At 48.6% G+C, this 801-nt stretch overlaps 1 non-coding gene across 1 annotated transcript; it reads left to right on the top strand.

Moving 5' to 3' along the window:
* On the top strand, nucleotides 299-370 carry MIR2284A (microRNA 2284a). The gene has a single exon (NR_129661.1). It is a non-coding gene; the product is annotated as a microRNA 2284a (primary transcript).

An 801-nucleotide genomic window follows, 5' to 3' on the forward strand; every position in this document is an offset into this window, starting at 1 on the left:
GACTCTTTGTGACCCCACAGACTATACAGTCCATGGAATTCTCCAGGCCAAAATACTGGAATGCGTAGCCTTTCCCTTCTCCAAGAGATCTTCCCAATCCAGGGATTGAACCCAGGTCTCCCTCATTGCAGGCGAATTCTTTACCAGCTGAGCCACAAGGAAAGCCCAAGAATACAGGAGTGGGTAGCCAATCCCTTTGCCAGCAGAACTTCCCAACCCAGGAATCGAACCGGGGTCTCCTGCATTGCAGGCATACTCTTTACCAACTGAACTACCAGGGAAGCCCATTGTATCATGGGGTTAGCCTAAAAGTTCGTTGGGGTTTTTCTTTACAATCTTATGGAAAAACCCAAACAAAATTTTTGGCCCATCCAATACTCATCATTTATTCACTGACCACTCTCTGCACTTACCCCCATACTAGTCAGCACTGCAGGTGTCCAGAGGGAACTCAGCCCCTTATGTGCCTTGTGCAGCATCATTTTAAAGTTCTTTCATCTGTGTTAGTCCACTTGATTCCTCCAGTGTGACCCTGCAGGCAGAAAGTATGTTCAGGCCCACTTTTCAAATGAGGAGACAAGTCCCTGGCTGCTCACTGAGGTCCTGTGTCTTCTGCTCACCTCCGATGCTTTGGCCACAAGGTCTGTTCCTTTCAATGCAGGAGGCAGAATGGAGACTTTTCAAAGCCGAGAAGTGAGGATGCAAAATATTACAGGGGTGATGGTTCTCCACCCCAAGTCTGGGTCCATACAGTAGCACATTATAGGGTGGAGTGGCTAATGGAGTGACCTCTGGGAGCGA

Source organism: Capra hircus, chromosome 21 (assembly GCF_001704415.2).
Source record: "Capra hircus breed San Clemente chromosome 21, ASM170441v1, whole genome shotgun sequence".
In the NCBI taxonomy this organism is placed as follows: domain Eukaryota; kingdom Metazoa; phylum Chordata; class Mammalia; order Artiodactyla; family Bovidae; genus Capra; species Capra hircus.